At 38.4% G+C, this 25,735-nt stretch overlaps 1 protein-coding gene and 1 long non-coding RNA gene across 2 annotated transcripts in view; both read right to left on the reverse strand.

Annotated features, from left to right (window-relative positions):
• The window catches only part of emc8 (ER membrane protein complex subunit 8), a 417,930-nt gene extending 399,226 nt beyond the window's left edge, over positions 1-18,704 (reverse strand). The window contains exon 1 of the mRNA XM_082183118.1: positions 18,686-18,704. The gene's annotated coding sequence lies outside the window, so the exon portion shown is untranslated. The remainder of the gene's footprint in view (positions 1-18,685) is intronic.
• Positions 18,705-19,946: 1,242 nt separating this feature from the next.
• The window catches only part of LOC309508597, a 147,545-nt gene continuing 141,756 nt past the window's right edge, over positions 19,947-25,735 (reverse strand). Inside the window, exon 2 of the long non-coding RNA XR_014209589.1 lies at positions 19,947-20,199. This is a non-coding gene — a long non-coding RNA (uncharacterized lncRNA). The remainder of the gene's footprint in view (positions 20,200-25,735) is intronic.

The raw sequence follows: 25,735 nt of genomic DNA on the forward strand, positions 1-25,735 counted from the left end.
TTGGTTTTTCTTCAGAACGGTTTACAGCAAGGAACCATGGTGGGTTGAACATAAATCTTTTTTCATTAAGAATTACTGACTTGGCCAGGAAATATTACATTATAGTCAGATGTCTCAGTTCAAACTCCCAGGTTACTTGTTGTATACACAGAGAAATGAGGTGAGCAACACTGACAATGTGGGCATTTCAGAGAGCAAAGGAACAGATTTTAATTGTATTTGTAATGCCTCTGCTAAAAGATGAGTTGTATGGTTATTTTCGGAATTAATGAATAAATTAATTAATGTGTGAATTTTTGAGAATGTATCTGAGATGTTCTGATAAATATTTTAAACAAACACCTACACACACACACACACACACACACAAAAGATTGTTGTTCCATAAATTTGTGATGATGAAGAAACAAATAAATTGTCTACAGAAGCATCCATTTCCATGCATTTATAGCATGATCACAGTGCTTGAGATTCATTTATCAGGTCTAATCTGTGTGAACAGGAACATTCTAGCTCTGTTTTTATGCCAGATTGTCTGCCTAAAATTAGTTCAAATCCAACATTTTCTAACAGTTCAAGAAACATTTGGAGTTGGTGGAAGGCCACCAATGTCCTACGCAGGGCTGTGGGCACAGCAACAGAGTTCGGGTCAAAGGTCTGAGGAACTTACTCATTTCACGCTGCCCTGGCGCCTGCCGGCAGAACCCTCAATTTGTAAAAGGCAAACTCTGACCTCTGGGGCTTCCCTGGGAAAACACAAGACTTAAACACTACCAGCTATCCCAAGACATCAGGTCTGAGTCCACAGAAATCTTCCGAAACCCTCAAAAGAAGAATTACCCCACAACTTCCCAGCATAGACCTAATAACAGAAATGATCTCTCTAAACAGACGGCTCAGCCAACAGGCCTTAACAAGAGGATTTGTTTCTTCATAAGTACTAGTGCAGTCAGCAGACCTCATTACTAAGAGGTTTAATAGTTGCACTTCTTCACCTCATTACTCAGACTGATGTGGACTGCTACAGTCTGAATAGGGTGACACACTCATGTGCTTAACACCACAACCTCCACTGGATGTAGTGAAATTGATAAATAGGACAGGCTGGAAAGGGGTTAAGGCAGACCAACAACTTTTCAAAAAAACAATTTTATTTTTTCATCTCCAGACATAGAGAACATATAAACATATTCATATTTTGTTTTGTTTTTAATCCAAGCCTTCTTTATATAAATGAGCACTGATTATATTATTATGTTCAATGTATTATTTTTTCAACTAAGTAGATGATTAATCTAGTTTGTATTGTGATTAATTAAACAATCCATCACAGTATTCTGTCCAAATCATTTATTTATCAAATGCACGACAATACAGCATACATAATTAATAACAGGCAAAGAAATGTAGATTGTGCATCTCCAGAGAAGAAGAAGAAGAAGAAGAAGAATTTATATATATATATATATATATATATATATATATATATATATATATATATATATATATATATATATGTATGTATATATATATATATATATATATATATTACAGAGTTAAAAATGAAGGTGAGGACAGCATGTTTGTGTTATATTTACTGAAATTAAGTATAATATATAATAATGAAATCATTTATATACTTTTCACTGTCCACAAAAGATTTGAATATGTACAAATCATCAATGATCATTATAACATTAAACATTAAATAATAATAATAATAATTGTAAGAATTATATTACTAAAAATATCTCTAATGAAAATAAGAAAAGAAAAAAATGTGATCTTTTAGAACGGCATAAAAATGTTTTTGCAGAATTTTTTTTTTCAGCTCTTGGGTGCTTCTCTTCGAACCTTCTCAAACATGTCAGCTACAGTTTGTCAGCCACCATGTGTTATTCTGCTTCAAATTCCGGGTATTAGAGAGCAATTATCACCTGCAATGGACCAAAGCCTCTGACAGTGTAATTATACTTGAGTTTTTATAAGACCTGCACCCTATCCTGTCTCTCATTTAGAAGCGGTATATCCAGAGCAGGAAGGAAAAAGATTTTCTGAACAGGTTTCTGAAGCACTCAGAGCCCCCTAGTTCCCCCCTGTATTTCTGACATGGGCCTCCCTCTCTCTGCTTTCCGTGGACTGGGTCCTGGGCCCTGATTTGACCCAGCTGGAGAGAGGGAGTGATCAGAACTGGACTGGTGCAGACAGAGCTAAAGTAAACACGTCGTGGTGGCTGGGCAGGCAGTTAGCAGCCCTCGGACAGATGATCGGGGGGCCTGCGCAGACCACACATGCAGGCACGCACCGAAGGACCACACAGGGGCTGACTGGGGGTGGGGGGGGGGGTGGGGGGGGGCTTGGGGAGCCTCGGCACGCAAAAACACGGCCCATCGACAGGGCACTCCTACAGGCAAAGGCAAGATCTGGGTCAGGGCCAGGCCTTAGGAGAGTGTGAGGTGTTCAAGACATGCCTTTTGTGTGTATGCGAGACTTCAGATAAAGACAAGTTTCTCTCTCTCTCTCTCTCTCTCTCTCTCTCTCTCTCTCTCTCTCTCTCTCTCTCTCTCTCTCTCTCTTCAATTTTTTTTTTTTTTTTTTGTGGCGGAAATAACTTTTGATGCAAAAAGGACTGAGTAAACACAAACAGGAAGCAGCTCATGAAGACATCATTTTCCACTGCCTTCGTGATGATGCTTTAATTGCACACCTAAAAAAAGAGACCAGGACAACTATATATGCCATTTAGAATATTCCCAGAATATCCCATAATAATACTATAAGATATTTAAATATTTCACAAAATATTTCACAAACAAAAACAATTTACACCGATCATGTTTTAAACTTTCGAATAATTTGTGTTAATTTGTGTTTTAGTTGCATTTTTTAATTGCTTTGGTGCAATTTTCACAAGCAAGTTGTAAGTTTTCAAAACTCTTAGTACTAATCTCACAACAGTTTATCAAAAATGCACTTTTTTCACCATTTAAGCATACTTTCAATTATGTTAGTATAAAACACAAAATCACAAATTATCCTTTTTCACTATTTTTTTTTTATTATTTCTTAATGTTGTTACTATTAATCTTTTCATTTGCATCTTTTTTGGACTTTTAGTCTTTCTTTAATTTAACATTTTCTTGCCACTTAATCACAATATATGAATGTACAAAACACAAAGATATACATGTAAAAAATAATAATAATAAAAAAAAATTACATACACAGAAAATACCTCATACATTCATTTGTAAAATTCCATCTTCTGAATTACATAGAACATCATTCAGAGCCCAAGTAAGATTAAAAGTATCAAGATCTCCAACCATTTTATAATATGTAAACTCAACAGTAAGCTGGGCAGATATCAGACCTCTTAAAGTCATATTAACATCAGTAGAAACACCCCCATTCAGCTTCGCTTTTCTTGTTAGCCACACAGCTAACTTTGCTTGACCATATAAAAAAAGAATTAACACATCTCTTTTTCTATTTTGATACTTATATTTAGGCCCATAAATAAAACCTTTTAATGTAAACTCAGAATTCAAATTTTTACTCCATTCTTCCAGCAATAAAAACATTGGCTTTAAAGCTACACTGTGTATGATTTTCTCCGATATAGCGGTCAAATTGTATATGACTACCAACTGAATATTACTTTCTAGCCCCTCCCATTCCAGGGGCGTTTTAACTCCTACGGTGGCCGTATTATTCCAAGATTAACATGGCTTCCATGACTTCGTCCATGAGTGTTCCTTAAAGTGATGAGGTTACTTTAGAAAACTATTACAAATTGCATTTAGTTATTTAGTCAGTTAACATGTAGATTATGACCTCTATGTAAAACGAATAATAGTTTTACGTTTCTGTTATTTTGGTACCATTTCATTGCTAACATCACCTATCAGGTTCCTAAATGAATGCAAGCTAATCTTAGGAAAGTATCAGTGCTATCATTATTCTGTATATTGTACGAGGTTTAATAGTGTAAGGCAATGTTTACAGCGTAGGCTACATCATTTTCTCCATGAGCAGAGTCAGAGATCAGTTGATGTGACGGAGCTGCGAGGGAAAGCACACAGATTTATGTTACAAGGTGAACAATCCTTTTTCATCATTGGCACGAGGAAAAGTATCCTAGATGTCGTTCTAGCGTTATGCACAACCATTCTAGTAGTAGTTGTAGATAACTTTATTGTCCCCGTGGGACACTTCATGACAAAACATCAGACATATGACACAAACAAATACAATACAATGCAATACAATACAATACACTATACACCCCTGCATCTAACCAGGCCAACTGGACATCTAGCTTATTTTGACTGATTTAAGGCTTTTATGGCTTGTGGTACAAAATAAAATTTGGATCTGTTCTTGGGCAGAAACGACGCCTAGATGGCAATCATTTAAAATGAGATGCCAATGGGTGTGTGTAATCTCATACAATGTTATTGATTTACAATATATTGTTAGCCAAGCAGCTATAACACTTTGAATTTACACAAATTGGCTGAATTTTGGCCGTTTTAATTCTCTCTTTCGCTTCCTTGGCGACTCATGTCCTCGAGAATAGGTGTGATCCTCCATCTTCAACAGGCTTTCAAATCTGCCAGCAGTAGCGAGTAATCTCCCCCTCGCATTCGTCATGGTGCCACTGAGTGTAAAAGCGTGAAAGGCGAAGCGTGAATTTCCAGGTATGTCCCTCTTTGGCTAATGTATTTTCAAGATGGAGGCGCAACATGGCTGCCACCATTTGAGCGACTCGCTCATATGTATTCTGAATGGTAGATTCTATGCTTACGAGAATACTTGATTAGTTGGTGCAAGTAATTACACATGAATGAGCACATATAATTTTGAAAGAACAACGTGTTTTTTGCTAACAATCAACTTAAAAAATTACACAGTGTAGCTTTAATCTTTAACACTGCAAGAATAAGTGATGCACGTCTTCAGACTCAAAACAAAATGGGCATTCATCCTTTACTGTAGGATCAATATGTGCCCTATGTCTATTGGTAGTTATTACTCCATGTATTATCTGCCATTGGAGGTCACCAGTTCTCTTATCAATAGGACATTGATATAAAGTCCTCCAGCTACCTTTTGGGGATAAATCAAATCCCTCCATTTCTTGCCATTTAGAGTTTGAAACAGATTTTAATGTCAAATCAAGGCATTTTTCATTACAGTATTCCATGTGATACTGTAAACAATTTTTACCATGGTATAGACTGACAAATTACTGTAAAATACTGTAACTCACCATTTATCTGAAAGGTCAACTACACTGTATAGGATTCAGTCATGTGATACAATGCAGAGCATGTGAGCAGAGCGAAGCTGGAGTGGTGTGATTATTGAAGAACATGTAAACAGCAAATTCTGTTCTATCACAAAACCTCATGGCTGTATCATATTTTTCACACATTTTGATAACACACTAGATTGACATTATTTTTACGAGAGCTTTGAGGTCCAAATGTCTTTAATGGACAAGGCAAATCCAGTATTATGTGCAGTTGTTTACCGGCCCCCACAGTTGAATAATGTTTTTTATTTTTTTATTTTATTTTTTTATTTGCAGACTTTCTGAGGAATGTAGTAACAATGTATGATACAATTTTACTGCTTGGTGATTTCAATATCTTATCTGCTTTCCCAGTAAGCCACTAACCAAGGATTTTTGTAATCTATTGGATTATTTAAATTGTTCTCAATATGTACAATGTCCTACGCATGTTCATGGTCATATCCTGGACTTGGTATTTTCTCACAGGTTTTCTATCACGGACATGGAGATAAGAGACAATGGGTTTTCTGATCACAAATCTGTGACATTTACAACTGCCCTACCTCGTCGATCAAGTACTAAACCTGCTCAGGCATGATGGGTTCGTTATTTTTCTCCTACAGCCTGCGAGGACTTTGCTACTTCTTATAAAGCAGCTTATGAATTATTAGCTATGAATCGACTCTCAGAAAGCCGCTGATGCATATTTCAGTCTTTTTAGTAATACCTGCTTGGACACTGTTAAAGGCACACTATGCAAGATTTGTACCTTAATATAACAGCTTCAAAATAATTTTGATGGTAAACGAACTCGTAGGGCGAATCATCCCGATAGCAAAGCGGGCAAAACCGCTGGCAAAACCAGCAATGCAAGTTTGAGAGTGGCGCCCCGACAAATAACGACTTGCTTTACGGCACGACGTCGCATACATCAACAACATATGAAGCAGCCTCTATGGAAGACACTAGCACGCATTTCAGACGTGAATCATGGCAGAGTCGACGAAGAAAATGAAGAAAGCGCGGTCAGAAGAGTACAGAGACGGCTCTGCGTTAGTGGTATTTACGACAGTAATGTTAAATACAAGTACTCCACAGCGACTCTAGGGGTCACTGTTTGAGAAAAACAGAAACTGTATTGTGTGTCTTTAACAACATTGCTCCCTTAAAAACTAAACGCTCTATCAAAAAAAATTTTAATGACTCTATTCGTTTGCTACGACAAAACTGTAGACGGGCAGAACGCAAATGGCTCAAGGACCGGCTGCAGGTATCTTATGATATTTTAAAGGAGTCTCTCTATTACCCCGTTCACACCGCAAGTCTTAATGCTCAAATCGGATTTTTTGCTCAGATCCGATTTTTTGTTTGGCTGTTCTCATTACCTTTTAAAATATGGCCTATATCAGATTCCAGTGTGAACTGTTTGCGGTTTCGAACTGACCCGCGTGCGCAAAAGAACAATAACAATGACATCAGACGCAGCACGCTGTTGCACTAAAGTTGGGGAGGTTATGGAGGAAGTAAGCATTTTCGCTTTTATTTCAAAATGTTTGTGTAATGGCAGCTGTAACATTAAAGAGCAGGTGCTGAAGAGAAGAATGAAGAGAAAGAGAGCAAAATTGGCTATTTTGGCCTTTTGCGGGGTTATGGCTGCAAATTCACTACAGAGGTCTGTGTGGATGCGGAGACTAAGCCAGGAGTGGTGGGAATGTGATGTGAATAGCTTCACAGAGACGCTGTTTTTTGAAAACTTTCGGATGTCGAGGGCAACTTTTGATTATCTCTGTCAGCGCCTCTCCTCAAGACTCCTACGGCAGGACACTCAATTTAGGCGACCCATCTCCGTGCGGAAACGTGTAGGACTTGGGCTGTATAGAGCTGGTAAGTCCCGCCCCTTCCGCTAACCCCACTAGACCTCTAGGTTGAAAAATCGTCAATGCAAGTGAATGTGAGAAAATAATTATTTTCTGGTCCCGTTTGAATTTTGCCATGAATGTGAACATATGTTGTCTGTGAATTTTTTATATAATTTTTCGTGTGAAGAATGCTACAATTTAGCGGGTAGAAGTTTGATACGGTTAGACTTTGTGTGAGAGCACTTTGTGGACTACAACCTAGTTTTTACATCAGACGGGAATCTGAAGAAAGAACGTCCCATTTGGTTTGAATGGTGACATTTGGGTACAAAACACACAGGCATCTCGATCTGTCTCCATAGATTATCGCAGCATTAGCACCGTGATTTGACAAGTGGAGGGAAAATGTGTTATGGGGTGTCGTCACATAGGCGACATATAGTCTTTCTCGTTATGTCTTTTCCACAACTGCTAGCCAAAGAATCATTCAATATACTGTCAAACTCGTAACATGAAAAATTATATAAAAAATTCACAGACAACATATGTTCACATTCATGGCACAATTCAAACGGGACCAGAAAATAATTATTTTCTCACATTCACTTTCATTGACGATTTTTCAACCTTGAGGTCCACTTGGGGTTTTACGGATGGGCGGGACTTACCAGCTCTATTGGCTGGCAACGGGGATCAGTTACCGCACGAAGGGTAACCTGTTTGGCATTGCCAGGTCCTCTGTGTGCGCGATTGTGCACGAATTTTGCAAGGCTGTGCGTCAAGTCCTCATGCCCGAGTTCATAAAACTGCCCGAAGGAGATGCCCTCCGGGAGGTCCTACAAGGCTTCCAAAGGAGGTGTGGTTTTCCACAGTGCGCTGGAGCAATTGACGGGAGTCATATCCCCATCATTGCCCCAGAAGAAAATCACGTTGACTACTTCAATCGCAAAGGATGGCATTCGGTCCTTCTGCAGGGAATTGTAGATCATCAGTTCTGGTAAGCCAGCTACAATTTTGAAATAATCTCTCCTGTAATTTCTTTACTTTACTAGTGCTAGCCGTCATTGAATGAAAAGTCTGATTTAGGTTTATAAAATAGTTAAATAATGCTGCCTTGTGATACAATTATGTGGTATGGCTTGTCGGTAGGCCTACTGATATTAAAATATGATAGCCCCTCTGTGTTTACAGTAACCATCTGTTTGTTTTGTTTTGACAATCCCCTACCAATCATTTCAAAATTAGCCTATATTAAAATTTTATACAGTGCAGTAATAACTGATTTGTGTTTCTTTTCATAATTGTTTACAAGGACAGAATTATAAAATAACACATCACATGTCCCCATAACAGTTTCACCAACATCTACACGGGATGGCCTGGAAGTGTCCATGACGCCAGGGTTCTTAGGAATTCCTGTGTCTTTGCAATGGCAGAGAGAGGGGAGCTTTTTCCACCAGTTAGTTGTTCTATCACTATCATGCACACATGTACACACGCACACAAATCCTATTTGGAAACAGTACCATCTTAGTATAAAGGAGATTAAAATGTTTAGAGAAACATATTATAACATCTAATAAATTCAACTTCTCTTATTTTCCATCGCCAAAGGACACAGTGGAGATCAACGGTGTCCAAGTACCAATCATTCTGCTTGGTGACCTGGCGTAGCCCATGCGGAGCTGGCTGCTTAAAGGGTACACTGACACAGGGAACCTGACAGAGCAGCAAAGGTACTTTAACGAGCGACACAGCAAAGCCAGGGTGACGGTGGAATGTGCATTTGGATGATTGAAGGGGCGGTGGAGATGCCTGAAGAAACGGCTGGATGTGGACATCTCCACTGTCCCTACCATCATAAGTGCATGCTGCTCTCTCCACAATGTGTGTGAGAAGCATGGTGAGGCCTATGAGGGACCTGCTCTAGCTATTCTTCAGGACAACAGGATAGCAGAAGGAGGGGCACAAGATGCTGCTGAGCCAACAAGAGTCAGAGAGGCACTGACAGAGTTTTTTTTATTTTTTACAGACAACACTGATTCACAAAAGAAAACTTTAATCGACAATGTTTAAACATAACATTCTCAAAGTGTGGAGTAAAAAAAAAAAATAATAATTCAATACTAATGATGAAATGGTCAGTTTTGTTCTTAAAAAATAAAAAAAAATAAATGCATCCCTGTAAAATTCTCAGTTACTAATCCATATAAAAATCGTCATCAAATTTTCCACACAAGGATTTTTCTCGGCCAAAAAATAAGAAAACCTGCTCATTTCTATGTTCTACTTTGAATAAATACTCTGAAAATGTTCATGTTCAAAATAAAAATTATTCTGCTCTACTGCCTTACAAAGGCAAAAGACCTTAACTCTCTAGAGTGTGGAACTGAAAAAAATTACTTTAAAGATTTTTAGTTGTCCCGCCAAATTAATTATAGGTAGGACACTGGAAATCTGGCAAATAGATGTTTTAATAATGAAAATAATATACATAAAAAAATCTTGAGCTCAAACTTGACTTTTGACCACTATTTTAAAGTTACTGTACTCTGCCTTTGTAATGTTAGCAAAAAGTGAGAAGTCATGCCAAGGCAAAAGGCAGTAACTTCCACATTATCAATATTTGGTTGCTGATCATCATTAACAAAATCATTATAGTAACACCTGTATAAAATCTAGTGATCATGGCATTTATTTTGTATGATTTACAATTATTTATAGCCATCTACTTATTGCTATCCTGTGCTTTGGTTGCATTCTGATGGCATTATTAATACATTTGACATGATAATACCTCCATAGATATATTAGTCCAGCGTTGGCTCGACTGTGTTTAGGGCGGATTTTGATTTACTTTTATAAACTGCATTTGGATCCTCACCCTTTGTGTCTCGGAGCAGTTCATAACAGTATTCATCTGCTACGGCATGTGTAAAAATGTTCTGTCAACTCTGCATAATCCTTCGCGATCGATATCGCCCATTTGCCAATGGAGCGGTTTCAGACTAAATGCTCTGACCGCGTTTGTGCAGGACAAAGGTCTGAGGACATCAGAAGTTACAGGCCTGATGGCAGCTGTACAAAGTACACAGGCTACACTGTAATTTTAATTTTAATGGACAGTAAAACAAAGGCAGATAACCGTACAATCTGATAGGTAGCATTATTTGATAGAACACCGGCACAGTAACTTCATATTGACGCATGGCTAAACAAAGGCAGAGTACCGTAACTCAATTTGAGCGTTCCAAAACAAAGCCAAAGAGCGGTGTTACGGTGTTCTGCCTTGGTTTCTCATGGGCTTTTGGAAGTTACTGTCAAGACAACTCATTATTTTCTCGAAAAAAAACAACGGAATTGATTCAAGATACTAATCCACATGATAAAGGAGGTCTTGAATGTGCCAAAAATATAAATAACAAATTTTCGACCAAAAACTAAGTTACGGTCTTTTGCCTTTGCACGGCAGTATAGTGCAAGTCTCTGTCGGTTTAATAACATTACATAACGTTCAAACTGTAACCTGAAATCAAACTGTCAAATATAATCTGAACTGTAATTAACCTTTATAATGATGGATACAAGATTGACCAACAATACTGAAAGCAATTCACAATATCGTGATCTGACCTGAAGGGCTCAGGTAGATCTGGAGGATGTGCAGGGGGATGGTTGAAAGGTAGAGGTTGAGCCACATCTTGCAGAAAAGATAGAGGCTGGTTGGTTGTCTCGATACATGGTGGAGGCTGAGGTGAACCCATGCTAAATTTAGGGGGCTGAGTAAAGTTGTAAAAGGTAGGCTGAGGCGGCAGTTGTCTTGGGTTGTACTGTGACATGGGGAATTTGACCTTGCAAGAAACTGTGTGAACATTGAGAGCATTTTGAGCTTACGTTCATGCTGTGCTGCTTGCATTTTCAATTGAAGCTCAGTGTTGTCTGTGTTGTTGAGGGCACTGCTGATCTTTTCAGTGAAGATTTCCAGTGTTGCTTCCATCTTGGTCTTCCTTTTCCTGCTCTTGGCAGATGTAGCTGTAAGAAAAAGGAGAAAGTGTTTGGCCATTGTATAACAATTACAAAAATAAACAGTTAGGCTTGGAGGGTTGACATGAGTATAAGGAAAAACTTAGCAGTAATACAGTACAGTACAGTAATAACAGAATACAAAATAGTAATGAATGGGTTAGCTAAGCGAATACTTTACTAGTGATTTAGCAACAGCCTGATAAAAACATGATGATTCTTACTTCCAGAGGACTTGGTGGCTGTTGTGCTTCTTCCAGTGGTCTCTGTAATGCCTGCAGCTGATGAACTTTCTCCAGATGTAGATGGTGCAGAAGACACAGAAGGTGCAGAAGACACAGAAGATGCAGATGGGAGTGACTCGGTGCTTGTATCATCTGGTGCAATAAAACATATCATGTAATGCTATAATGTGATATATTCAATGCAAATATTATGAGCTGGTTCACTTTACCACTTTACATAACACCCTCAACACACACACGTTACCCTGAGAAGATGAGGATCACATGGTAGCCCCCCCTCCTTATATGTTAGGTTATAATATGGGATTTGGTTCTGCAGAGCTAGGTCACCAGTGCACTGGATCAGATCGTAGATAGACTGTGTACATTTTTGAATGACAGACACGTACAGGGTAGTCTTTGCTTCTCTGATGGGTTTCCGAGTTGTGCAAAGAAATCTGGGAGCCACTGACTGGCTCGTTTATTCTGTTAACATAATTTTCCTCTAATAAACACGCCAACTTTCTAGTCTCCAAATGTAAAACTTCTTTGCGATATTTCTAACTTTTATTTTATATTAAAGTGTGTTTCCACTCAAGATTTTCAATATGCGTAGGCTATGTATGTCAAGACTGAAAACGTACCTGTCTCGCCATCTATATCCAGGCTGTACGCCGAACTCCTCGGAGTTTCAGGCTCCTCTTCGCCTGCTTCGTAGCTATCCAGCAGCTCCAACGGCTGACAGCTGGGTTTATCACCCATAACACGGCTAAGCTCGTTATAAAATAGGCAGGTGATGCGACCACGACTGCTTCGGTTATTGGAATCATTCGCTTCTTTAAATTTAGCTTTAAGGCTCTTCACCTTCCTTTAGCACTGCAGCCACTTTCTCCTGTGTCCCCGTTCTTCCATTTTGTTTGCTATTTTTTCAAAAACGGAGCCGTTACGGTATGATTCTTCTAGTTTTGCTTGAATCGAAGTATCTCCCCATATACTAATTAGGTCTAACACCCCTACTCTCCCTCCATTGACTTGCTCCATCATTGTTCTCCATTCTGTAGGCCTAGTCAAGTTTTTAATTTTACTGTCTGTGTCTAGGGCTAACTCGCCGGCGCATAATTGTGACAAATGTCGATGTAGATTGACGTAAAAGTCGCATCAAATCCGCCTTGGTTGTTCACAGTTCACACTGGGGCCGCATTGAAAAAAATCTGACCTGGGTCTAATTCAGGACCACATATGGAAGTGGTCTAAATCTGATTTGAAAAAATCAGACCTGGGCAAGATTTGAGTGTTCACACTACTTCTGAAGAAGTCTGACCTGGTCACTTGACCCCCAGATTTGGGCCACTTTTGCCTGCAGTCTGAACTATGGTCTATGTTTTTCAGAAAGCCGTTAAGTCTGCTAAATCCAAATTTCTTTCAGAGATTGTCTCAAAAAATCATCATAGACCAAGAATTAAATTTTCCACTATAGTGTTAAACACTGTGGTTGATGTTTTCTCCGATGTGTCTGATTTTTGTGAATTTTTTTAACGTTTTTTTTCCGCGAAGACAACAAGGTCAAGACCACAAACACTGTTGACTTCTCATGTTTTCTCTGAAGTGCCTAGGTGCTCAGCTACCTAGAGCATGTTTGATCCAATTTCTCTACATACTTGCAGAGATATGTTAACATTTGTTTGAGTACTGCTACGGTCCCTGACAACCTAAAACATGCTTCAGTTACTCCCCTTCTGAAAAAATGTAATGTTGATATATCTGACTTTCAGACCAATTTCTAATCTTCCATTTATCTAAAAAATCTTGGAAAAGGTTGTTTTCACTCAATTACAGTCTTTTCTGAGTACAAATTCACTATGTGATACTTTCCAGTCAGGAAAGTATCTTCCCAGTTTAGGAAACTACACAGCACCGAATCCACTCTATTGAAAGTTACTAATGACATTATGCTGGCTACAGATAATTGGAGTGCTGTTGCTCTGGTCCTTTTAGATCTCAGCTCTGCTTTCAATATGGTTGATCATACAATTCTTATTTCTCAACTGAATAATTACATAGGCATTCAGGGTACCGTTTTAATTGGTTCCAGTCTTTTTTAACCAACAGAAACTTTTCTATACGCATTGGAAATCATACTCCCTCAGCAGCACATCTTTCCTGTGGTGTACCACAGGGATCTATTCTAACTCCAATACTATTTTCTTTGTATTTTCTGCCACAAATATAAAGTTCCATCTTTTCCAAATACGGAGCATCATTTTATTTATTTGCTGACGACAACCAACTGTACTTCCCATTTAAAAAAATTATTCAAGCTTGCATGTTTTCAGGAAGTGAAACTATGGCTTACACACAATTTGTTTTAGCTTTAAATAAGAATAAAACTGAAGTAATACTGTTTGGACCAAGTGATTTCTATGACTCTGGTATTCTGGACCTTGGTGAGTTTAATTCTCATGTTACATCAACTGCTAAAAATGTAGGTGTTCTGTTTGATTCAGGCCTCAAGTTTGATAAACAAATTAATTCCGTCGTAAAATCATGTTTCTTTCTCTTACGACGTCTTGCAAAAGTCAAATCTTTTCTCTCTCCCAAGAACTTCGAAATAGTCATTCATGTGTTTATCACCTCACGACTTGACTATTGCAATTCACTCTATTTTGGATCTAACCAATCATCTATTGGGCGTCTTCAATCAGTTCAAATTGCTGCTGCCAGGCTGTTGACTGGTTGTCGAAAATTCGATCACATCACTCCTATTTTAACTTTTCTACACTGGATACCGGAATAAAAAATAAAAAAATAAAATTTATTTTTTTACGTTTTTAAATTGTTACACGGCCTAGCACCAGGGTACTTATCTGATTTAATACATTCTCACAATCCTTTCAGGTCACTTAGGTCTAGCAACCTTGGATTGCTCTCTGGCCAGTCGAGCCCGCAGTGTAGAGAGCGCCATCTCATCGCACTCCGGGCAGCCACCCTTAGAGAGTGCAGCTTCCGCATGGTCACGGCCTAGGCAGGAAGCTCAGAGGATGTGGTGATCTCCGCCGAAGAGCGAGCCTCTGCACGAGGCGCAGGAGACCTGAGGTATATGGAACAGCTCTTTTAGAAAAGAGAGTCGCAACGGCAAACACTCTGGCTTTTGAAAAGGATATAGCGTGCCGGATGGCACAGCAGGACATCAGGCTGAAGGCGGCGTCGAGTGTAAACAATTTGAGTGAAAATGCAGTGGAGTAACAAATATGTATTGTGTTTTACAAATATAAAAAAATGAGCCTAGATAATGTTTCACAAATAAATACAATAAAGAGCAATTTATATATTATATTTAAAATTAATAAATTATGCAATAAACATTTTGCAAAAGAAGACCTCAAAAACGTTAATTATAGATAAATTAAGACAGAACATGCCTGTTCACCGGTCATTTTCCTCAGCAGTAGGTAAAGGCAAGTTTCAAATCAGTGCTTCTCCCGGGAGTCTAGCGCTAAATTAATCCCCTAGCTTAGCGCCATCTACTGTTTTAGAAGAGGAAGTTGCTCAACTGCATTTGTGAGAAAATCTGCCTGGACACATTTGTGAGAAAATCTGCAAGGACACATTTGTGAGAAAATCGTGCCAGATCTCATAAAAAGCCAAATGTCTCACAATCATAACAGACAGATATGCATTTGTATGCACTAGATTTGGTATTTTTTCAAAGGCTACATGCAATTTGTAGGATGGTTTGTATTCATTTGTGAAATATTATCTAGGCTCATTTATTTATATTTGTAAAACACAATACATATGTGTTACTCCACTGCATTTTCACTCAAATTGACCTTTGTACTTGCACATTGCTTTCTGTTTGTTTGCGAGTCGAGTTTTCCAAAGCAGATCGAGTTTGTTTGCAAAATGCTGGATTTGTTTGTTTAATTATGGCACAATATTAACTCCATAGTTAACTGTTTTGGCTGTTTCTGTAAATGTAAATGGATTTTTTCAAAGACTGTTGTAAATGCAACACCTCCTGCTTCCAGTTGGCGGCGCTACATCAGTGACCCACAATAGCTACAGCATGTGATCAGTCCAAAAGGCCAAACATTTGCGTCATGCGTCATGATTTTACTGCAGTTTTGTGCCACTTATATAAATATGTAAACACAAATATGTTTGTCATGTTGAGGACAATAGCTGTGTCCCACTTCAAGGGCCACATCCTTCGAAGGCCGCATTTGAAGGCCAATCGCGTCACCGCAGCGCGATGAAGACTGTCCCAATTCGAAGGCTCCTTCGAACGCGGCCTACTGTCCTTCTTTCCTCGGGCCGCAAAGGACAGAACGAGTGGATCCTTCGCAGCCTAGCCTATCATCGCGCGCCGGTGGCGACAGGATATATATTTTTTTATTCAAAGAAAATGGCAGGTGATAGTTCTGTGGCGGCAGAGGAATACGCTTATAAATGTAGGTATTGTGTTTTTATTTACTCAAATAGCTAGCGAAACAAGTGAACTAGCGAACTCTTTCTTAAAAACGTGAAAACGTGAACCCTGCGTTACCACTGCACGGCTTCCTTTGTTAAGTGGTCTGAGGCAAAACTTGTTCTAATATTTCGTTTTGTTTTAGGGAGAAAATAGCAGACAGTTGAGTTTATTAAAATGAGTGCCGAAAATGTTTATTTATTTACCGGGGCGAAACAAAGGCCAGTACGGCTTTGAGGTAAGGCAACGACCAATTTGTAATATTTCCACTCGGCTCTCTTGTGTATTATAATAATTAGGCCTCACCCTATACAAAGCCCACAACAATAAGATAACCAGTAGATAAGGCAATAGTTTTTCACTTTGTTGATTTTTGTAGTGCTGTCATGCAAGCTATGTCTACAAATGTTTTAACCAAATTTGAGTATACAGAAATATGATTTCTGGAGTATTTTGTATGCATGTAGCCTACTGCTGTGTCATATTTTCTAATCTTCTTAAGATTGCACCTCTGTTTTAATATTTTTCATAAGTGTTTCCTTTTTTTATCTTATTATAGGACAATTCTGGAGAAAAATGGCCTGCTGCAAGCCAAAAAAAAGGGGAACACATTTTTTTGAAAAAAAGCAAGCAAATTAGTCAACACATCTTTGCTGAAATTTGTTGTGCTGTTGTTGTTGTTTACAGGAGTGGTCTATTTGCTCTGCCTTAGGGTTGTAAGTGTCCTGAGTCCAGTGAGGGAGTGAGTGGGCCCTGGTTTGTCCTCATGGATGAGGTGTTGGGACACAGGCATTCCAACAACACCCTGTTCTAATTGCCTCGATCCCTGAGGACAGACCAGGGCCAAGTTCAGCAGTGAACCAGCACCAGCACCAGCCAAGAGAAAAAAGAGACTGAGAGGATGAGCTGATCGAGCTAATTAGGGAGGACATGAGGTTTCAGAGAGAGACAGAGGAGATCACAGGAGAGTAGGGAGAGAATGGACAGATTGTTTTCTCTTCTTGAGAGATCGGTAGAGAATTAAATTTTAGCCCTACATTTGGCCCTCACAAGTATAGCCAAACCTTTATACACACACACACACACACACACACACACACACACACACACACACACACACACACACACACACACACACACACACACACTCAGAGACTTGTTTTGTTTTTTTATGTAATTATGTAGACTTTCTATAGGGATAATGATTTTTAGACAAATTGCACACATTCTTGTACAATTTAAAAAAACAAACAATTTAGTCAAGTCAAGTCACCTTTATTTATATAGCGCTTTTTACAATACAGATTGTGTCAAAGCAGCTTCATATTGATAACATGAAAATAATACAACAAAGTTTGTTTCTAGAAGAAAATTGCGTCATCGTCCACCCTACGCAAGGCAGATCAATAATATTGTTGAATATTAAATGTCCCCAACTAAGCAAGCCAAAAGCCAAGGCAACAGTGGCAAGGAACCAAAAGTCCATCAGGTGACAGAATGGAGAGAAAAAAAGTATGTTTTCTCCAATTTTAGTATGATTTATTAGCTGTTTTCCTCGAAAGGCCAGACCAAATGTCCCCACGATGTAAAAAATGTCAGGTTTTATTATCTTTGTGGGTACATTTGGTCATCAAGGTTAAACACATACACAAGTTTCACTATAGTGAGGATATCTCCTTAACTTTCATTGTTTTATATCAGGTTAATGATATTTTCTTTTTCCTACCCCTAAACATAAACCTCACCTCACATAAATATGTGCAAAACTTAAATATGAAGAGGATTTGGCTGATTTATTAAATGTGGCCCGGTATGTGAATTAGTGACAACACCGGACACAGGATGAAAAATTCATAAGGGGATCTTTTATTCCAGACTGCACTTGAAACAACTTGTTAATTATGCAAAATTTGGGAAATTAGAGTAGAAAAGCTTGTGTACAGTGAAGTTTGTTTCTCACATCAAAATGAGTCTTTCTACCTCTCTTGTTCTCAGTCACAACATTAAACAAATCAAATACAATACTGGCTAACATAGACAACGGTAGCAGCCTCTTATTCTGGAAAACAAATACACAAATAACCATATTTGTCAGCCCAGAAGACCAAATAAGGCTGCTTATGTTACATGAAAAATACTTGGAAATGAAATTAGAAGTTACATTTTTGAGTATGAGCAATACCTTTCAAAAATGAATACACAATTTAAGACTCAGTCTTACATCAGTGAATAAACACTTGTAAAACTTCAAAAATGAAATTAATGATTCAAACTTACTGTTCATCACCACTCTATAACATGTACATGTTTTCCCAGTTGATGATGAACTCGATTTTCCTCAGCAGACAGTAAAATAAATAATACACAACTTTTCCTTAATATTTGGAACACATGACGAAGGAACAAAAGTAACACTCTACTTGTTTCAATGAAACATACAGTACATTCACATGGCTAATACACACTTTTTTTGTAAACAATTAAAGTGAACAACACTCACTCAGATGGTTCACGCTCGTCCCGGAAACACACTGAGGGCCTAATGAGCATTTTTCTCCCCTCTACATTTAAACAAAATTACTACAAATCAATAACACTTGTTCACATCAAATTTTACACAAAAAATAATCGTAATGTTACGCTGATATTGATGATAGTTCATCACTTACACAGAATTGCGTTGCTGGGATTTCCCCACACAGAGATGCATCTGGACAGAAATCACCATCAGCCAACACAATACACAGCCACCTGAATAAGCAAACACTGAAAAGGACATTACAACTCATTATAAGTGCATATTTATCACTGTTTTCTTCTTCTTCTTCTTCTTCTTCTTCTTCTTCTTCTTCTTCTCTTGATTAATGGTGGATTGCAAACAACTTTTAGGTGTATACCGTCAGCTACTGTACAGGAGTGTGATACATCATGCTATTTTAATTGTTCTCATATTCTACCCATCAACCCTGTGTCTTTAAGAAATTTAAAAAGTGCCGTTCTGGTGATTCTTATCCCTTCTCCCTCCCCTTCTGTTCCCAGTATCCCCATTAGATTCCACTCCCGCCCTGCTTCCTGAACCCTATCTTGAAACACCTGTCTTTCCACCTCATATAATATACAGTGCAATATGACATGTTCAGCATTTTCTTTAACCCCACAGTTTTCACAGTATTCACTATTCCTTTTCCCCATTAAAAACAAGGTGTCATTCAGTCCTGTGTGGTCCACTCTCAGTCTTGTCATTGTAATTTCCTCCCGCCTAGTCCTTTCCTTATAATTTTAATACTGACAGATTTTATGTCAGTTTTATGTAAGTATTTTATGATATCCCCTTCCTTTCGTGTCTTCTTCCCACCATTTCTGCCATATTTCCATACCTTTCTTTCTAATCACTGATTTCCCTTCTCCTCCAAGTGGAATTGGAACTGTTATTTCCTGCTGCAATGCATCTTTTGCAAGTTTATCTGCACTCTCATTCCCTTTCATTCCCTCACCCAACAAAACTGAACATCTATGCCACCCCGATGTAATCTTAGCAAACTGTGATGAAGTTCTATTAGTAGGTCTTCTCTGACAGATTCCATTGACTGTATGCTTTTTATGACAGCTAATGAGTCTGTGCATAATACCACCCTATCAGGTCTTACCTCTTCAACCCACTGTAATGCAATGATGACTGCCACGATTTCTGCTGTATATATGGATAACTGGTCAGATAATCTTTTGGAAATATTTATTTTGAATTCTGGAATATGTATTCCAACTCCCACACATTCATGTTTGCTCTTGAATCCATCTGTATAAATTTTGAGATAATTATAGTAACTGTTCCTTATATAAATTATTGTTTTAATTCCCACTTCATCCATTCTCTTTTCTTTTCCAGGATACTAAAATCTGTTTTTACCTCTGGGAAAAACCATGGTGGAATATTACTTTCTCACTATTTTGTGTATATCATGGACTTTTATGGCCTTGATTCTTCACAGCGTCCATGTGAGCATTATCCAAAACCACGTTGGAAAATTGTGCTGCTCACAGGCAGCTCTCGCGAAACTTCCAAGTCAAGCCAAGTCAAGTCACCTTTATTTATATAGCACTTTTTACAATACAGATTGCATCAAAGCAGCTTCACAGTGATAACATGAAAATAATACAACAAAGTTTGTTTCTAGAAGAAAATTGCGTCATCGTCCACCCTAAGTAAGGCAGATCAATAATATTGTTGAATATTAAATGTCCCCAACTAAGCAAGCCAAAAGCCAAGGCAACAGTGGCAAGGAACCAAAACTCCATCAGGTGACAGAATGCAGAAAAAAAAACCTTGGGAGAACCCAGGCTCAGTCGGTGTATGATTATGATCCAGGCAGCATTACAGGTCAGAAGTCAGATTGGTCGTGTCGAAGACGCCTTCACAGGGCTAATGAGGCTGGCACTTCAGGGCTGCGTCATGGATGGGTCCAGGTGCAGGTCCACCATCTGATCTGGATATGGCCGGGATCCAGCTGACTTCAGTAAACAGGGAGGGACTGGTTGACACTTCAGGACTGCGTTGTCATCGTGTCCAGGCGCAGGTCCTTCATCGGATCTGGATACAGCCTGGATCTGGCGGACTGCGGTAAACCTCGGATAAACAGAGAGACTAATATTAGCATAGACACCATCCTTCTTATGATATAACAAGTACATCAGGATTTATGGGGAGTGTTCCCGGTTCCGGCTGACCTAAACTATGCAGCCTAACATTGAATTATAGAAGTCTATTTTAATGTGTTACGTGTATGCTAGGTCAAAGAGATGTGTTTTTAGTCTAGATTTGAACTGACAGAGTGTGTCTGCTTCCCGGACAATGTTAGGAAGATTGTTCCAAAGTTTTGGTGCTAAATAGGAAAAGGATCTACCGCCAGCAGTCGATTTTGATAGGTATTATCAACTGGCCGGAATTTTGAGATTGCAATATAAGTGAAGGACTATAATGCGTTAAGAGCTCGCTCAAGTACTGGGGAGATAAACCATTTAGTGCTTTGTAAGTGATCAGCAATATTTTAAAATGTATAGGATATTTAATAGGGAGCCAATGCAGTGTTGACAGAACCAGGCTAATATGGTCATACTTCCTGGTTCTGGTAAGAACTCTAGCTGCTGCATTTTGGACCAGCTGTAGTTTGTTTATTAAGCATGCAGTGCAACCACCCATAATAGCATTACAATAATCTAGCCTTGATGTCATGAACGCATGGACTAATTGTTCTGCATTTTTCATTGAGAGCATATGACGTAATTTAGATATATTTTTAAGATGAAATAATGCGGTTTTAAAGATGCTAGACACGTGACTTTCAAATGAAAGATTGGTATCAAAGAGCACACCCAGGTTCCTAACCGACGACGAAGACTTGACAGAGCAGCCATCAAATGTTAAACAGTAATCTAGATAATTACGTGAGGAAATGTTTTGTCCAATAATTAGAATCTCTGTTTTTTCAGAATTAAGTAGTAGGAAGTTGCTAGTCATCCATTTTTTTATATCAGCTATGCATTCCGTTAATTTTGTGAATTGGTAAGTTTCGTCAGTGAAAACTAATGCCATGCTTCCTAATGATATCTCCCAAGGGTAGCATGTACAGAGTGAACAGCAACGGTCCTAGAACTGAGCCTTGTGGTACACCATACTGAACTTGTGATCAATAAGACATCTCTGTAAACTGATAACGGTCAGATAAGTATGATTTAAACCATGCTAATGCAATTCCATTAATGGCAAAATAATTTTTGAGTCTATTTAAAATAATGTTATGTTCGATAGTATCAAATGCTGCACTAAGATGAAGTAACACTTATAGAGAGATACAACGACGATCGAATGATAAGAGCAAATCATTTGTGACTCTAATGAGAGCTGTCTCAGTACTATGGTACAGTCTAAATCCTGACTAAAAATCCTTGCAGATATAATTTCTTTCTAAAAAGGAACATAGTTGTGAAGATACTGCCTTTTCTAGTATCTTTGACAAAAAAGGTAGATTCGAGATCGGCCTGTAATTGACTCATTCTGTAGGATCAAGTTGTGTTTTTTTAACAAGCGGTTTAATCATAGCCAGCTTAAAAGTTTTTGGTACATATACTAATGACAAAGATTAATTAATGATATTAAGAAGAGGATCTATGACCTCTGGAAGCATCTCTTTCAGTAGCTTAGTCAGTATAGGGTCTAACATACATGTTGTCGATTTAGATGATTTAACGAGTTCAGCAAATTCTTCCTCTTCTATAGCAATGAATGAATCACATTTTTCCTTAGGGAGACTACAATGCACTCCCTGATGTGATACTGTAGTAGACGGTTGCATAGTTATAATTTTCTCCTTGATATTATCAATCTTATTAGTGAAGAAGTTCATATAAAGTCATTACTGCTGTGCTGCTTGGAAACCTCTGGGCTTGAAGCTTTTTTTTTCCGTTGGTTTAGCTACTGTTTCAAATAAATACCTAGGGTTTTGTTTATTTTCTTCTAATAGGGTTGAAAAATAAGCAGATCTAGCAGCTTTTAATGCCTCTCTGTAAGCAATCGAGCTCTCTTTCCATGAAATGCGAAATACCTCCAGTTTTGTTTTCTTCCAGTTGTGCTCCATTTTCTGGCTGCTCTTTTAAGGGCCCAAGTGTGCTCGTTGTACCACGGTGTTGGACTATTTTCGTTAATCTTCTTTAAGCGCAATGGAGCAACTGAAGTGCTAAAAAAGATAGAGTTAAAAGTTTCTGTCGCAATATCGAGGTCTTCTAAGGTATCTGGGATGCTGAGATGATGAAACTGATCAGGAAGATTATTAATAAAGCAATCTTTAGTGGCAGAAGTGATAGGTCTAACATATTTGTAACACAGAGTCGGCTTTGCAGCCTTGGCTAAATTAAGTTTACACGAGACTAGATAATGATCTGAGATGTCATCGCTCTGCTGCAGAATTTCAATGGCATCAACATTGATTCTGTGTGATAATATTAGATCTAGAGTATGATTACGACAATGAGTCCTGACACGTGTTGTGTAACTCCAATAGAGTTAAGAATGTCTTTGAATGCCAATCCCAATGCATCTTTTTCGTCCTACATGTATATTAAAATCACCAACAATTAGGACTTTATCTGCAGCCAGTACTAACTCTGATAGAAAATCAGCTTCTTTGATAAAGTCTGTATGGTGCCCTGGTGGCCTGTATACAGTAGCCAGCACAAATCTCAAATTCAAGATAGTGACATTTCTTAAAGTCCAGCGTAACATTACATCAATGGATGAGCACTAGAACATGTTATAGGTGCAGTTCACTTAACCCAGGGCTTTGATGATCTGTCCAGTGAACTTGGCAAACTTTCCACCTGGTTACATATAAGTATTTTTAACTGGTGAAGTCTGGCTCACTAATCAGTGTTCAACAAGTTTGACTATATTAGTAAGGACATTCGTTTTAAAGGGGCCATAGACTCAGAATTCAAATGTTCCTTGATCCTTTGAGAGTTAAGATTACGTTATACTATAAAAATACCCTGTAAGTTTCAAAACTCAAAAACTTTCTTGTTATTCCAAAAACTGCTTTTATTGAAACCAAGGCCAGCAAATGACAGGATCTAAAAAGTGGAGACTTGTGACCAGGGCCGGCGGGTGCACTTCTGCCGCTCTAGGCGAAAATAGGGCTGGTCAGAATACCATTTTTGAGCTTCGAAGCTTCGATAGTAATGAACATCGAATATTTGAAGCTTCGGGCAGAGGGAGCTGAACATATTCTTCTCTCTAATAAAGGCAAGAATCTCTATATGTCTGTCTTTCTGTTTGCATTTTGATTATTTGGAGAACCGTTCATCCAATCGACTTCACAAGGGAGTGCAGTATCGCATTTGGTGCAATATAGATGGACACACGAGACGCAACACGTTCAGAATTTATAAACTTTTAGTATACAGAACAGCGCGAGCGGGAAGCGGCGCACCTCACGCGGGCAGGGCTTATTTGCTTATTAAACGCACACTCACAGGTCTGTTAACTTAAGCAATAGGCTACTTTTAAGGTAGTCTAATATTTTTCTGATTAAAAAATTACTGACACAGTAAAGGGTATATTTAAATAAAGAAAAACAAAATTTAAATAAAGAAAAACAAAATTTAAATAAAGAAAAAACAAAATTGAAATAAAGAAAAACAAAATTGAAATAAAAAAAAACGAAATTTAAATAAAGAAAAAACGAAATTTGAAAAACAAAATTTAAATGAAGAAAAAAACGAAATTTAAATAAAGAAAAACGAAATTAAGTTAAATTAAAAACGAGATTAATTTAGATTGATAATAACGGGTAAAAAGGCTAATACATTTTGTTTCTGTTATTCTATTTTCCACTATGTCAAAGCAACGCAGCTTAACCCAAAACACAAGCTCAGGCACTTCTGTCCACACACACTCCGCTGTTCTGCTCTAGCCAGAGAATAGCCTACTCCCGTTGTATGAACACTTTAGTAGGCCAAGAGGAAGCAAATATTTTGGTAAATAGGTTGGGTTCCTTCAACTGTCCATCCTATTAAAATGGCTATAGGCTATATAAGATAATTGTAAAAAAAAAAAAAAAAAAAAAAAAAAAAATGTTTATAGTGTGAACATATTCAAGCGCGAATGAGAACCGTTTCGAGAGGGATGCCAGGTGTGTAACATTTTTTAAAATAGAAATTCCAGTAAGGTTAGCTGTGCTAGCGGCCTCTTGGTTCTTTGGTGGACTTGACGGCGTGTCATCCTTGCAAATACTCCCTGGATCAATATATTTTAACAACGAACCCCTCTGTTGTTGGTGTGCTTTCTCCTTCAAAAGTCTCGATTCATGGCGTATGTCAGGTTACAAATGGAAAGACTCGGAAGGTTAAGTCATTTTTATGTTCCCTGTAAATAATTTTTGACTGCATTATAATGATTTTCTTAATTCAGAATATGATCAACATTGCGTAGGTGGATGTGATCGGGGAATTTGGCTGTTAAAAGTAACATTTAAAGCCACTTAAATTATACGCCACGAAATTAAGCCACGAAATTACTCAAATAAAGATTCGTTCATTTTGATGAACGAGATCGTAAAAGAGACTCAGTAAAATGATCTGAACTTCCCATCACTCAGTCATGACTCGTGAGAGCAGGGGGGCGGGGCGGGGCAGCGGCAGCTCAGCGAATCATATAGCCTATTTTGTGAATTGTTCATCCCGGTTGGCACACATTTTGCCGCCCTTACAAAAGTGCCGCTCTAGGCAATTGCCTAGTTCGCCTATATGGACGCGCCGGCCCTGCTTGTGACGTCACAGGGCAGCTTTGGCCCCGTCCACTGTAGCGTTAATGAACAGTGACATGAGAACGAGAAAAGATCGATACAGGATCAATACCATTACCTTCCAACGTTCCTAATGCTAGGATAGTGGATTTTTTTCCCAACAATGTGAATGTCTCAGCAGTGCATTATTTGTTTGTATTTGGTGTATTTCACTGTGGATTATTTGGTAAATTTCGGCCTGTTTTTGCAAACAGACTTTTACGATATGGATCTGCCAGCAACAGCACAAGCATGTAAGTAGTCATGTTTATTCTAATGCCTGATCTGTGATCAGTGATTTCTGATGTAATTATTCAAGTTCAGACAGATTAGGCTTGTTCGACTTGAACCGGCGCTGCACAGACCGATCGGTTTATGACATCAAAGTACCGCGAGAGCAATTCAAAAGCATAAGGAGCCGTTTACTTTCTATTTGCTCTCGCGGAACTTTGATGTCATTCACCGATCGGTCTGTGCAGCGCCGGTTCAAGTCGAACAAGCCTATTCTCTCTCAAAATATCGTTCAA

This window comes from Leuciscus leuciscus (genome assembly GCF_965113295.1).
Source record: "Leuciscus leuciscus genome assembly, chromosome: 10".
Classification (NCBI taxonomy): domain Eukaryota; kingdom Metazoa; phylum Chordata; class Actinopteri; order Cypriniformes; family Leuciscidae; genus Leuciscus; species Leuciscus leuciscus.